Source organism: Mus pahari, chromosome 1, assembly GCF_900095145.1.
Source record: "Mus pahari chromosome 1, PAHARI_EIJ_v1.1, whole genome shotgun sequence".
Classification (NCBI taxonomy): Eukaryota; Metazoa; Chordata; class Mammalia; order Rodentia; family Muridae; genus Mus; species Mus pahari.
The window spans coordinates 39,458,294-39,474,143 of NC_034590.1; the positions used below are offsets into that span (position 1 = coordinate 39,458,294).

At 39.7% G+C, this 15,850-nt stretch overlaps 1 protein-coding gene and 1 non-coding gene across 3 annotated transcripts in view; both read right to left on the minus strand.

The window, feature by feature from the left end:
- Lrrc28 (leucine rich repeat containing 28) overlaps positions 1–15,850 on the minus strand; it is a 125,493-nt gene that overhangs the window by 46,985 nt on the left and 62,658 nt on the right. The gene's annotated exons all lie outside the window — the stretch shown is intronic.
- LOC115062827 lies at positions 6,292–6,425 on the minus strand. The gene has a single exon (XR_003842747.1). It is a non-coding gene; the product is annotated as a small nucleolar RNA SNORA70 (small nucleolar RNA).

A 15,850-nucleotide genomic window follows, 5' to 3' on the forward strand; every position in this document is an offset into this window, starting at 1 on the left:
CCTGCCTCTGCCTCCTGAGTGCTGGGATTAAAGGCGTGCGTCACCACGCCCAGCTCAGTAAGGTCATTCTTGAACCCTGGGTCTAGTCCAGTAGCAAGAAAAAGGGACCAAGTGGCCATAAAGTCTCAGTCACTTTGATGGGGCTTTTCCATTGGGCCCCTGTTGTCCTTAAGCCCCTGGCCTCCACCTTACCAGGTGCCATTTCTTCTCAGAAGGCCACCGCCAAGGGCCCCAGGCTGCCTCCTAGTGGCCAGAGACCGGTTAAAGCCCACAGTTCCTCCTTGTGACTAGAACTTCCTCTGCCCTAGCCCTTACAGTAGTGTAGAAGCCTCCCCCCAGCTTGCATAGAATTGCCTATAGTATAGTGTGGTGTGCTTTTACGTGATGGCAAGTGGGCAGTGGGGGTTGGACTGTGTACAGCCGTCTATCCTTTGAATCTCAATCTGCCTGTGCAGCCCGTGCTGTGTTCTGTGCTGTGTCCTTATGCTGCTGCGACCCCTCCCTGTACTGACTTCGGTATAAAAGCTTCTCTTCGCATAGTCACGGCGCTCCTGCCCATTCCCCTTAGAATAGCTCTCACAAGGTTTTGGGTTTTTTGTTTGTTTGGTTTTGGTTTTTTTTGAGACAGGGTTTCTCTGTGTAGCCCTGGTAGTCCTGGAACTCCCTTTGTAGACCAGGCTGGCCTCGAACTCAGAAAGTTTTATACTCTAATATTTATGTGGCTTTTTTCTTTGAAAATTAAAAATAAAAAAGATACAATATCTATAAGAAGCACACTTTAGATTCCAAGGCACAGCTACACTTTAAGTCAAAAGAGGAAAGAGCACAGCGGCAAACAACCACCACAGAGAAACGAGGTTAATTTTCTATCACAGACAGACAAGGGATATATGTTCCTATAAGAGACAGAGGAATATTTCATAATCGTTAAATGATGGGTAATTCAGGAAGAATCAAACAATAATTACAAGTATACAGATACATAATGAAAACTCAAAATGAAGGGACAAAAACAACACAAGTGAGAAGAAAAAGTATCATTTCAACAATGACAAGGGAGCATGTGACACCACGGTCACCAACCCACAGAGCCATAGCTCATGAGAACGGCAGGGATACAGTCGACTCAAGCTTTGCCATCAAGTAAGCTGGCTCTTTTGACACCCTAGCAACCACACCAGAAAACACACTATGTTTGAGTACATGATGCATTATCCAGGGCTAACGATGCACTACACCATTAAATATGTCTCATATTTAACAGGACTGAAATCATACAGAGGAGGCACTCTGACCAAATGGGCATTAAAGTAGAAAGAAATCTGGGAAATCCCCCAAATACTTGAGAATTAAGCAACATATTTCTAAATAACCAACAAGTAAAAGAAATTGGAAAGAAAATTAGAAACTGTTTTTTGAGCAAACGAAAACAATCCAGACAAAATGCCCCAAGTGACGGGAGGGTGGCAGGGGCGTGGCGGAGAGTGGCTAGAGCTTGGCAGCTCTCACTAGAAAGCTCCAGACGTGCTCCCGAAGCTCCCACCACGAGAAGGGAGGAAAAGGAGTGAACACTAACCATGGGATAAGTGCAGAGGGCAAACTAAAGCTGCAACCATGAAGGAGAAAGCTCAAAACCAGAAACTCAATGGAAACAAAAGTCAGCTCTTAAAGCCTGACAAAGCTTAGGCAGGTTGGGATGGGGGAAGGGGGCACAAACTGCTAAAATGGAACAAACTCCAGCATGTTCATACAGTCTACTGCTACTTAGAAATAAACCCAGCTGAATCTCACGTGACCAAAGGGCACACACTGCATGCTCACAGCTGTCATTACCTGGGAAAGTCTAAACTCCTGAGCTAGAAAACAGATTGATTGACAGAGCCTGAGGGGTGGACTCAGGGTGGCTTGTATACAAGGAATATGAAAAGAAAATGGGACGGAAAGGCACTCAGAATCTCATACACCTGACTGGACCCTAGAAGACAGAGTTTTCTGCATGTTAAAAAACAAACAATCCCAAGACTTAGCTTAATTTTCTTTATAAAGTTATCTTTATTACAACTGTTATGCAAATAATACAAATGCTTATTAAAGCAAAAATTTTAAATTCATATACTGATTTTATGAACATTTTAAACCAGTACGATAGTTATTCTGACTATAAATTCAAATGATTTAGTTTAGCTGCTTTTATTTCAATGAAAAATACTGGTAATTTTCTAAAAGAAAGTTATTTTTAAGAGTCTTTTTGATATGTCCTTATCATGTGTTGTATATGTATATGCATTTGGAACATGGAGGCCAGAGGCCAGTTGCCTTCCTCAGTTGCTTTGATTCTTTGAGGCAGGGCTCTCACTGAACCTGGAGCTCACAGGCTCAGACAGACTGGCTGGCCAGGGAGTCTCAAGAGGTGGAGCTCCTGTCTCCAGCACCCCAGCACTAGGGCTACAGACGGATGCGCCACCCTTGTCTTTTTATAAGACAGCTGGGATTTGAACTCAGGGCTTCATGCTTATGTGGTAAGTCCTTTGCTGGGTAAGCCAGTCCCCACTTCCGCTTTATCATTCTTGATACTGAAAGTGTTTATAATGAAAGTGACTTAAACGAATAACTTTAATATTTCAACAACTTTAAAGTTGTTGTTTATTGTGATGCCACCTAAAAATCAACACAGGACAGTACACACAGTTACAACATGCTTGCTCCTCTGGGGATGCTTCAGACTTCTCCCCTTTTCAGCTGGGTCTTCTAACCACACCTCTTTGGCCCTGCTCCACGGCTTCCCTGAAAGTAGCCACCACTCTGCAAACCCATTTCCTTAATGCCTCTTAACAATCCTAACTTCACAACTGTTAGTCACTGTTTACTTTTATGCTAAATATGCAATTCCTTAAAACTTTTCAGCCACTAGGATCTTGAAGACAACTTTGCTGCTGCCACAGTCATTACTGAGACCAAGCATAGAAATAACATCTGGTGCCAATTTCAAAGAAAAACAGCAAGTCCCCTTTAAATAGTCATTCATGGGTGAGCACTGACCTAACCTAGAGTTTAAATGGGATGGGAAGGAAGCCACCCACCCCAGGCCATCCCATGGCCACACAGAGTCAGTAACAAGGCTGGCTCTTTCCGGTGCCACTAAAAACAGCTCAAACTTCAGCTCCTTCTGCATCCAGGCTAAGAAGAACACGCAGGGAAATAAAAGCCAACATTTCAATGCCAGGTTCCTTCTCTGCACACCAGATTTCTCTCTCATTCATTCATATCTGATTGTACGGTTTTAAAAGGTATTTCTTGGCTATCTAGATATGAACAGGCTAACACTGCTTGTTAATTGCTATGTATTATCAGTAATTAAACCTTGGGCTATTTACTTAGTTATTTATATCTTTAATTTGCTGTAAACAAACAAATATCTGTTTAAAAAAGAGAATAACCCTTACCTCTGGAGATCAATTACATAACTATATAAAATGTACCATATAATAAAATTCAGCAACACAAAGCAGAAAAAGAAGCATTTCTAATTTCTAGTTTATCATACTATAAAATATTCTCAATGGGTACTCTGCATATAATCAATTTTGTGATGTTATGGTTGATGTCTTATTACAGAAACAATTATAAACACATTATATGTGTTTTGTGTCTAACAGAGAAAGGGGCTCTTAAGAGCCATGTGCCTTTCAGAAACTCAGTAGTATTTTTCTTGGAAAAAATTGAAACATACACATGTATAAAGCACAAAGTGAGCATGTGTGCACATATATGCACACACATGATAGCACACAATCCCCCTCATACACAAACCCAATATACATAAAACAACCACAAAACCAGCTCCGGGATAACTGATGTATTAGTACACCTAAAAGTAAAATTCCAAGGCTTAACAAATCACCAACTCCACAGCCTCTTGGACCTTGCTTGTAACAACTAGGATCAGGCCTGAGATACTTCTAAAAGTCATTTTTAAAAAGGCAGAATTCATGTATCTTAATCTGTTTCTCTGACAAGACCTCAATTACTGTACAGCTGGATGTCACTCAACCAGGGTATGATCCGAGAAATGAATCACAGGCAATTTGTCATCTGAATATCATAAACTGCAAGGGCACAAGGCTAGATGGTATAGTCTGTGTACACACACGCACAGTGTATGGCAGCCTATGGCATCTGGACTACAAACCTATGCACCATGGAACTGTACTGAATGCTGGTGGCAATGGCAACACAACGGCAACAGCTACAATGTCACTATGTGCTAGGTAAATATCACTTCATTATTTTCTGATGTCTAGGCAGACCATCACTAGCTGAACTTTATGCAGTATATGGCTATACCTGCATTTTTTAAAATCAAAACTGATTACTCTGTATATTAAGCAACCTGCCTAGAAATAGCCTGGTTTCCTACATGTGGTAGAGTCATGCTCACTGACCAGATAGGGCCAAAAGAAAACAGAAGTAATGCTGGAGCTGGAAAGATTGTTCAGTGGGTAAAGCACCCGTCACTAAGCCCAGTGTCCTATATCTAATTCCTGGGACATACATGATAGAAGGAGTGTCTGAAATCCACAAGCTATCCTCTGGCCTACACACATGCACACATACACAAGTAATCAAGCTAAACGTTTTTTAAATCAAGAAAAATATTCTCAGCTGGGTGTTGGTGGTGCATGCCTTTAATCCCAGCACTTGGGAGGCAGAGGCAGGCGGATTTCTGAGTTCGAGGTCAGACTGATCTACAGAGTGAGTTCCAGGACAGCCAGGGCTACACAGAGAAACCCTGTCTCGAAAAACCAAAAACAACAACAACAAACCATTCTCATCTATCATTTATAAATGCACTAAGGTAACTTGATACATTGTACACTAATTTAAATAAATAAAAATAAATTCATCTAGCCACTAATTTTATACCTATTATCTACTTAATGTCTGAACAAATAGTACACAGAGCATACATATTACCTATCAGTTTAGAGATTTAGTCTCAGTATTTTAATTATGTGGATGTGCTGTATGTGTGTGTCTAGATGTAGTTACGTGTCTGTGAATACAGGTGCCCATGGAGGCCAGGGGCATCAGATTCCAGCCACTGGAGTTACAAGTAATTGTGAGCTGATGATGAGGTACTAAAAACTGAGCTTGAGTCCTCTAGAATAACATGTGCCATCTTGCTAGCCCTGTACAGTTGTTTAAATTACCAGAGAAGGACAGGAAAGGAAGGAAAGCTCCTAACTAATTTTTAAAAAATACAGAAACCCAAATTGTGCTAGGATTACAAACAAATCAAACCAACGAGGCTGTGACAATTACATAAGGGAATTCATAAGCATACTGAAATGTACAAAAATAGTTAATCAATGCTTATAGTACCTCAAAGCTAATAAAGATAAATCATCAACAGTAAGGGTGTAGACTACAGTAAAGGTGTAGATGGTAAAATACCGAGGCCATTCACATAGAAACCAGGAAGAAAAAGTGAGGCTACTGTCCCGTGTGTGTTCCCTGTTGTCTGAGAGACCCACCTAACAGAAGAGTAAAATGCAATGGGATGAACGTGCATGTTTGACAAGACTGCATCTTCTCTACACGACAGCAATGTAACTGTAGATCTACAACAGAACCCAGAGAAGTAGTCATTTGTAAAGATATCTTAGACATAAGAAATACCTAACAATATTTACCTCAATCACAGTGACTGGTTGGAAACAAACAAAATTCTAAAAAACTCAAGCTTCATATTGACAAATTCATAAAATCTTACTGAAAACTTTAAACAAAATCTCAAAAATACCATTTTTGGACAGCAAAAGTCAAATAAAAAGAGCAAGTCTAAAATTAATATGCATGGATTCCACTTCTTTTTGGAGTGGATGTGAGATTTGCTCCTGAACAAGATTTGACAGAGTACAAGAGAGCACCATGGAAGCCTTCAGAAACACGGGGCTGCCAATTCGTCTACAGGACTGTGACGAGGGATATATTTGACCCCGTAGTCACCAGGAATGAGCAGCTTCTAGTGAACATGGCTTCATGTTCATCTGCATTAAACTTAGTGAAGCCTCACTTTTTCCAGATGTAGATGTTCCTGGCAGCCAGAGAACTTGTCTCTGCATAGAGCCTCAATCATATGTTCCTTATTCTGCAGCTTGGTGCCAATGGACGCCACGGCCTGGCTGATGTAAATCCTATGCCCCAGGGTCCCCCAAAGGTACCACAGATACCTGCCTGGAGCCTAGACTGGGGCAGCATTGAGATCAGAAACTTGAATAACTGCCAGAAAATTGTCTCCAAGGTCCCTCTGAGCAGCCTACATAGGCATCAGACTGCATACACTCCCAAGGTAGCTGCAGTTTGTGATCAGTGCACACCACGCCCCATGGGGAAAGGGACTTGGTCAGCTTAATTGGCTGCAAAGTGATTCCAATTATTTTCAAATGGGTAAAAAACTTAAAAGGTGTGTTTTCTATTGAAAAAAAAATGCTCTAAAAATATGAGAAAGAAAGATGCTGAGGAGTTTGGGCAAAAGAGAACTAGTATAATAAAAGACAAAGATATCTTTAAATGTGAATGTAAACAGCACTAAATACAGCAGTCTCTACATCTGTAGGACACATCAATCAGAACCAGAAGCTGGAACCCAAGGAGCCAAGCAAATTATGAAAGAGTATGGAGGAAGCGAGGGGATACAAATCTATTTAGGGAACTCTGGAAAATTCTAGGTTTGGGGTCAGGTAAGAAAAGCCAGGTGCTACCAGCAAGCTCTGCTACAGTGTGGACAGGAGAACAGAGATGCCGTGGTTTAAGCAGCGTGGAAGACACTACAGTTTTGGTTCAGCCGGAGCAGACACCTTGTTAATTACCCTGATATCAAACCTGAGCACTAGAGAAAGCCTCAACACAAGAACCACGCTCCAGGATGAGACCTCATTTCCACTCACCCTCACAAAGCCCGAAGGCAGCTCTGAGGAGGGACTGAGGGAGCAGTTAAATCCTGCTGACTGAAAGTTGGAAATACCCCAGGATTTTCACACGCAGTTGTATAGCAATCACATACTTAATTGTGAACCAGAAGCACAAGGTAGGAATGCAGTGAGAAAAGCTGAAGACTTATATCAAAATTAAACAGGTACTCAAATCATCAGGTTACTGAAAGGGTTAAACAAGATATATATATATATATATATATATATATATATATATATATATATATATATATATCTCACTACTGAATACCAAGACTCAGTTTCGTAGAAGTAGTTACCTGCAGAAAAAGACTCAGCGTAACCACAAGAACACACATGCAGTACAGCATCTATCCTTACCAAGTAAGATACAGGCATAACTGGGCGGCAGGGCAGAACCAGGGCCAGCATGCTGGGGACGAACACAAACTCACCGAGAGTTCCCAGATGTACCAGCCACAATGCTGACAGCCTTAGTGTCAAAACAGCCCTTAGTGTCAAAGCGAAACAACAAGAAACCCTGAAAGGACAAAATTCCCTAAACAAATGAAAACTAGACATCATCATCATCAACAACAACAACAAACCAGGACAATAGGGCCCACAGTCAGAGGCTGAATAAATAAGTCATTAGAACCTGTCCTAGAAACAAACTAGGCATACTGAACACCGAATACCCCTAGTCATGCAAATAGAGGGCCTGTGAGGACAGGCCACCACTGTACGCAACCACAGGAGCTTGATGTACATCACAGGTTTAGCATGCACAGGTGTGTCATCACTGAGAATTCATATCAGAAAGCACAAAGGAAAAAAACTATCATTAATGTGTTATATAAATACAGTGATGTATAACTTTAAAGTAAAAATCAGTGGGACTGGAGAAATGGCTCAGCAGTTGAGAGCACTTGCTGCTGTTGATCTAGGTTCCCAATACAATAAAACTCCACTTACAGGGGATCCAATACCCTTTCCTGGCAAAAAAAGGTATCCCTGTATACATCAGTACACAGGTACACTCTCTCTCTCTCTCTCTCTCTCTCTCTCTCTCTCTCTCTCTCTCTCTCTCTATCTCTCATTTTAAAAAAATAGCAATTAAGAAGACATATTAACAAAATACCATATTTATGAAAGATAATTATTTACAGGGCTGTCTTAAAATCAAACATACCTACATAAATGAAATCTGAGAAGCTTAAGAAACCATTTGACTCAATTGTGTCTAAGTGTCAACTTATCAATAAATCCCAATTAGACAATGTTTAGGTTAAAAGAACTACTTTAATTAAGAAAACCCCCTGTGCCCCTGGGAGAGCCGGCAGAGACAGGAGCCTAGCACAGCAGCCCTCTACCCCGCAGCTGAGACAGATGCAGACACCCACAGACAAACACTGGACAGTGGTCAGGGACGCCTATGGATGAGTGAGGGGAAGGTTTGAAGGCCCTCAAGGAGATGGCAACCCCACAAGAAGACCAACAGTGTCAAGTAATCTGGATCCCTGGGAGTTCCCAGAGACTGAGTCTCACCAACCAAACAGCATACACAGGCCGGTTGGAGGCCCCACTCCCACCCCCGCTCATATGTAGCAGAAGGCTGCTGTGTCTGGCCTCAGTGGGAGAGAATGGGGCTAATCCTGCAGAGATTTGATGCCCAGGGAGGAGAGATGGAGGACTGCCATCTCAGAGGTGAAGGGGAGGAGGAATGGGGGGAGGAACTCTGCGGGGGGGGGGGGACTGGGATGGGGAGGGTGGTCACCATTTGGGGGTATAAATAAACAAATAAATAAGAAAATCACCTGTTCTGACATTTCCCTGGTACTTAGTATATGATTACTCACTAGAACCCTACTCAGGACTCTTAAAAAATAAGTTACTTCCCAGACATTGAGTATCTAACCAAATAATTTGGTATTTAAAGTACCTGGCAAAATTCCACTGAGAAGGTTGCAGAAAAACCAAACCAAAACAATAAAACCTGCAAAACTAGAAAGTGCTTTCAATGGCAGCTGTAACTCACTGCAACCGAGAGATGGCTCAGCTCTTTTCTTTCAGATATGTTCTCTTTGAATCTTAAAAGCAGTTATTCTAAAACTTAGCTTCTTTATTATTACTTTGTATCAGTACATGGACATCTCCTTGGAAAAGCTCTTTATCTCCTTCATTCTTCAAGACTCACAGAGAGCACATTCATGGGTTCTCGTTTGTATTTTCTTTTGGTGGTTGTCTATTGCAGATTTCTTCTAGGTCTGACTTTTTCCTCTGTATGGGGAGAGCACAAAGGACTTTCTAGGCTTTGACTTGCAGGAAATACTAAGTGCTCATTGTTGGCACAAAACCATTATAATCTGTCTCGAGATACAGCACAGCATCACCGACAAGAATACTTCTTTATTTCACTACTTTACAGACATGAACTAAAAGCAACCCATATTCTGTCATCTGAAAAGAATATTACAATGCTACCACTTTTATCTCACCTTCATAAACCAGGGAGATGTTTTAAGGAGAAAGTATTTAGTGTATATACAATATTGTCAAGTTGGGTCATTTTGTTTTATTTCTTTGAAGTTTCCATAAGTAACTCCTTGGAAAATAGAGGAGTTGATGGTCCCCCCTGACTATAAACCACTTAAATATAGAGGTTTAAAAATCATCCAGGGGCTACTGTGGGGAAGAGTGTTTGCTGTTCAAGCATGACATCCTGAATCAAATCCCCAACATCCATATAAAAAACTAGGTGTGGCTGGGTATGTGTCCCTTCTAGCCCCATGCTATGCAGGGCAGAGACAGGAGGATTACTGTGATTTACAGGCCACCTGACTTATTCCAGGTTAAGTGAGATGACCCAGTCTCAAGGCAGTCAAGTGGGAAGTGATATAACAAGCTGTCGTTCCCCCACCTCCACATGTGTGGAGTTCCACTATTTTACACACACACACACACACACACACACACACACACACACACACACAAACTCTATGTAAAGACTCAATAGGAAACTCATGTTAGCAGTATCTGTATGAGAACTATAGCTTCTGTATTTGTATGTTGGAGTTATGGATCTTAATTCAAAAGTGACAGGGATCTACTTTGTGACTACAGTTTAGAATTAACACTGCAGAAGAAAATAAATAGTCAACGATGACACCAAAGGTATGATGAAATATTATGGAGAGATATAAACATTTAAACTTTTCTATGCTGTGTTACCTTTTACATCTAAGCTCATGTGAACATTTATAATAAAAATTAATTATATTTTATTTATTTTATATGAGTATACTGTTACTATCTTCAGACCATTATAGATAATTATAAGCTACCATGTGGTTTCCTGGGAATTGAACTTAGAACCTCTAGATCAGCCAGTGCTCTTAACCACTGAGCCATCTCTCCATCTCCAGTTAATTATGTTACTATGACAGTACCTCACACATGAGCGAGAGAGGGGGTAAATACCTGTTACACTGTTTTGCTTTGTTTTGTTTTTTAAAAACTGGTTTCATTTATCTAAGAATGATAACACAGAAATTTATTAAAATTCTAAAAACTGGATCTTTTAATAGCTCAGCTCACTGAAATTCAATCTAACAAAGACTAAACAATTTACTAAATGTATGTATTTATTTAGTTGATTCACACCCATACTTCTGAGGTTCTTACAAGTTCTGTTATTATAAAATAGAAAAATTTTAAGTTTATATAGTTTGTGTCAAATGTATTACAGAGGTTTGTATTGTGCTTCTAATGATTACTCATAAAAATGTATTTATTTAGATTTCTATTTGATTCTCCTAGCCATTAAAAAAAATCCCTTCATGGGACTATATTTGGCAAAACAAACAAACAAACAAATAAACAAACCAAAAAACCCTAGTCCCTATGTATCAGAGTTCAATGATTTACTGTGGTCTGTGGATATTTCCTCTGAACTGTACTAAGAGAGCTTTTAAGAACTAAATCCCAGGAGGTAAGGACTGTAGACTAACGTGACCGAGGAACTGTGTGTACAGAAAGGATATGATGGCGGGAGTCCCACACAGGCACTCATTTCCCACATTTACCCTGGGCTTGACTCATCCTATCCTGTGAACTAACAGTCCAGTAGAACATAGGAATTAAATCAAACCTGGGTGGTCGTGCACATCTTTAATCCCAGCACTTGGATTGGGAGGCAAAGGCAGGCAATCTCTGAGTTCGAGGCCAGCCTGGTCTACAGAGTGAGTTCCAGGAGAGCCAGGGCTACACAGAGAAACCCTGACTCAAAAAAACCAAAACAAATCAACAACAACAAAAATTATGTCAAAACAGCATTCAAAAAAGCAACCTAGGAAAAAGAACTCAAACATGCTAATATAGATTGCTGTATTAATTTTATCAAAGGTTGGTGGGGACAGACGCCATGGAGCTCACAGGGTGGTATGTGAGGCATGTTTTTCTGAGGACAGCCTCACCAACACCAGCTAGGTCAATGCACTAAGGTTCTGAAGGGTTTGGGAGAAATTCATATCCTACATGTCTAACTTTCACTTACAGAGCAGTTGCCAAGTCAAACACTGAGCAGGCTCCTAGGAGGTTTGAGAAAATGCTGACAATCAGCGTTGTAAGAAACACCTCCTCCATCTGCTCCTTCAGAGCTTAACATTTAAATCGTACTTTTATATTCCTCTTCTTTCCTTCTAAAATTCCTTTTAAAGATAGATCTATTTTATTTTGGGGTATTTTGCCTGCCGGTCTATATGTATGTGCATGCTTGGTGCCCTCAGAGACCAAAAGAGGGCATCAGATCCTCTAGAACTGGGGTTACAGATGAGTGTGACCCCACACTTGGGCTCAGACTTGAACTTGGGTCTCCGAAAGACTAAAAGGTGCTCTTAACCACTGAGCCTTCTCCAGCCCCTTTAATCTGATTTTCATATAAGAAAAACAGGCGATCTGGACTTTGCTTTATTTGTGCTGACATTGCCACTATAATAACTGTGCATGTGCAATCTGTGAGGCCCTGGTTATAACCTTAGACTGTGAGCATCACACATATACTGTCTCCCACTAGGCAAGTACCATTCAGTCTCTTCTGGCTCATATTTCCAAACCAACAGTAGTAGTAATTAAACAGTTTACCCAATATATAGAATAAGCTATGCTCATAAACTCCCTTAAATCCTTCCATAAAAATATGACTTTTATTATTTCTAGACAAGGATTTGCACCACAAAAACTCTTCATAATGCAAGCCACAGTCACAGCCAACGAAACTGAAGAAAAAGTCACTCTGGTTTGAAAAGACCGGACAAAGCCACATACAACCATTGCCAAAACCATTGTGATACTTCCTCTGTATCCACACTTTAAATAAGCAAAACAATACATATGGCAGGCGTCCTTCTGAGTAACTGTAAGTGTAACAAACATTATTTGTCCAGGTTTGTTTTAGACATGTATGGCTACCAGGCTGGCCCACGCTGTCCTACTCAGGCCTTAAGCTACTAAACTACTTAAAGTACTAAAGTGCTGGGATTATAGGTATGTGCAACCACATATGAGATTATTTTTATATACCCTTAAGTTTAGAAACACATCAAGGGGGCTACATTTAAAAAAAAATCTTACTGGATAAAACCATACAAAAGTAGAATTAAAATGTGTTACAGTTTATGGAAAACATGGGTTAGTTCTCTAAGTAGTTCTGTAGAAAAGTGCTATTTTTTTTTTTTAATCCAAGTTTTTACTTGTGATACTTTTGTTCTGTGTGGTCAGGGCTTGGGATGAACAGGGCATAAGATATTTTCTTATTCATGAGCATGATCATAGTTGGTACTTAACAAATTTCTACCACAGGCTTTAGATAGATTCAAACCTTTCTACATGTTCGCTTTCATTAATTACCAGGTAACAACTGCTATTCTGTGTTAACTTTTGGGAAATATTAAATGATATGATTGGTTTAAAGTATATGGACTTATATCTGCATGTGAATCTATAATTATCTCAAAATTAAAAATTAATTTTCAAAAGGCCCACAGAATGCCAGTAGCAGTACAGGCATATGCTCCTGGAATCTGTTCCCGTCATAAAGTTTAGACTTGTTAAGGAAACTGGAAATTCATCAAGCCTACAGTTCAAAAGTAAGAAAACCCACTAGGCTTAGTGGTTCAAAAGTTCTGGGTACTCAGCATCCGAGACACAGAACAGCAGCTCACAGTGTAAGAAACTGTACAACAGACGCACATTTCCATTGTCAGAGCATTCTGCCTGATATTCTGGTCCCCTCTGGTATATTGCAAATAACTAATCAGCACTGAAATTACAATATGCTCTCCTAGCAATTGGTACAATAATTGCATGTGCACTAGTTTGAATCGATACCCTACTACAAAATCTATTGTTTTCATTCTCTAAAGTTGAAAATCTATATAAACAAACTCATCTTAGCTTTTATTATCTTATTCCTTTGCATTAATGAAAATAAAACTGATGTTAAAGTCCTAAGTAAGGAAAACTCAAAATGTGAAGCTGTACACATATTGTAATGTTTCCTATGGAAATTATAATGAGAGGTTTACATTTTACTTTGATTATACATTTGGAAATGAATCTACAAGAGTGGAAAATTCAATTGTCCCGAAGGAGCCACATTTTGGAAAATTCCAGATATATAAAAAAAAAGATTAATAAAGCTATGTTTTCACTGAGAACAGCTGGTTAATGAATGACAAGCAGAAATCTTGCTTCATCTTCTCCTCAAGAGAAACAGACACTAGAAAACCCCAAAGAAACCCTAGGTGAAGAGAAGCTGCTTCCATATCTGATGGACATGGAACACTGGCAAGTTCCTGCCAGTGACACAGGAGAAGCAAGCATGGGAACAAATGCCACAAAGTTCTGGATAAAAACTAGTTTGTACAGCTCCACAGACTCCTTAGCTGTTTAAAATAACTACTTAAGCAAACAGCTTGGGGATACTTTACAAGTCTAGCAGCCCAGGACACGAGGAACGCAATGTGCTTTCTGCACCAAAAGCAAGCATAAAACATTGGACAACTAATTAAAAACAAGACAAACGACCTCACCACCAAACCCATGGAAAGCAACCCAACACAGACAACTTAGAAATGTTTGTTTGAACACAAGGGTACCCAAGTTCAAAAACATAACAAAACAAAAAACCATACTAACAGCTTAAATCACATACACATTAACCTTCTCACAGTGATAGATAGCAGGTGACTTTAATACTGCAGTCCCACCAATAGACAGACTGTCCAGACAAAAACTAAACAGAAATGCTGGAGCTAATTGGCCAACAGATAACTTATAAAACTTTTTATCCAAATACAAAAGAATATGCCTTCTTCTTAGAAGCTCATAGGACTTTCTCCAAAATTGACCACAAATTTGGACACAGAGAAAGTCTCATCAGATACAAGAAAACTGAAGTAACACCCTGCATCCTAACTGACCACCACAGATGGATTAAAGCTTGATATCAACAACAAAAGAAATAACAGAAAGCTTACAAACTCATGAAAAACTGAGCAACTCACTGAGTGAAAAAATGGATCAAGAATGAAGTTAAGCAAGATTATTCAAACTTTCTAGAATTAAATGAGAATGAAAACACAACATACCCAAACTTATAGGACACGGTGAAGATGGTTCTTTAAGAGGCAAGTTCATAGCGCTAAGTGCCTACATGGAAAAATCGGAGAGATCTCATATTAGTAATTTAATAGCACACCTCTAGAACAAAAAGAAGAAATAACACCCAAAAGAAGCAGATAGTAAGAAATAGTTAAACTCAGGTCTGATATCAATTAAATGGAAACAAAATACAAAGAATCAATGAAACAAAGAGTTGGTTGAGAACCAACAAACCCTTAGCCAAATTACCAAAAGGCAGAGAGAGAAGATCTGAAAACACAAAATTGGAGACAAAAGGGAGACTCATAAAGACATACTTAAAAACCTGGACTCCACCAAATCAGAAAACCTAAAATAAATGGATAATTTTCTCAATAGAGACCACCTATCAAAGTCAAATCAAGAACAGATGAAGACCTATAACTCCTCATAAAATAAAAACTGTAATTAAAAGTTTCCCAACCAAAGAGAGTTCAGGCCTATGTGATTTTAGTACAGAATTCTACCAGACTTTCAAACAAGAGTTAATGTCAATACTCTTCAATTATCACACAAAATAGAAACAAAATTAATATTGTTTGATTCATTTTATGAAGCTCTAGTTACCCTGATACCTAAACCACATAATGACCCAACAAGGAAAGAGAATTACAGACTGGTTCCCTTTATTAGCATAGATGCCAAAAGTCTCAAGAAAATACTGGCAAACTGAATCCAAGAATACACCAAAAATTAATCTACTGTGACCAAGTAGGCTTCATCCCACAGATGGTTCAACATATACAAATTGATAACTGTAACCCACCGTGCAAACAATCTGAAGGCCAAAGGCTACATGATTATCTCATTAGATGCATAAAAGATCTTTGACAAAAATCCAACACCCCTTCATAATAAAAGTCCTGAAGAGTAGAAATAACAAGGGTGTGGTGGTTTGGATGGGTATGGCCCCCATAGACTCATGTGTTTGAATGCTTGGCCCATGGCACTATTAGGAGGTGTGGCCTTGTTGGAGAAAGTGCTTCACTGTGGGTATAGGCTTTGAGATTTTGTATGCTCTTATCATGACCAGTGAAACTCTCAGTTCCTCCTCCAGTACCACGTCTGCCTGGACGCTGCTATGCTTCCCACCATGAAGATAATGGACTAAATATCTCTGAAACTGTAAGCCAGCCCCAATGAAATGTTTTCTTTTATAAGTGTTGCCCTGGTCATGGTGTTTCTTCACAGCAATG